This window comes from Notothenia coriiceps, unplaced genomic scaffold (genome assembly GCF_000735185.1).
Source record: "Notothenia coriiceps isolate Sejong01 unplaced genomic scaffold, NC01 NC01_scaffold00037250, whole genome shotgun sequence".
Taxonomy (NCBI): Eukaryota; Metazoa; Chordata; class Actinopteri; order Perciformes; family Nototheniidae; genus Notothenia; species Notothenia coriiceps.
In genome coordinates this window covers 7831146-7831463 of record NW_011369951.1, presented here as the reverse complement: position 1 = coordinate 7831463, position 318 = coordinate 7831146, and positions in this window count along the sequence as shown.

Genomic DNA, 318 nt, shown 5'->3' with positions numbered 1-318 from the left:
CGTAGAAACACACACACACACACACACACACACACACACACACACACACACACACACACACACACACACACACACACACACACACACACACACACACACAAATAACTCAGACAGCAGATGTTTGCCGGATGTCCCAACATTCAGAGCTGCTCAAAATCTTTATACTGCCTCTCGTTTTGAGGGAAAAAAACTTTGGCGGTAGTTTACACAAGATCCTTAGGGAGCTCTAAAACATGAGGATGAGGTCTGCAGACAGAACCTTAAAACTCAAAAGCATCACCTCAAACAACATAAATAACCAGAAAACATGATTATATA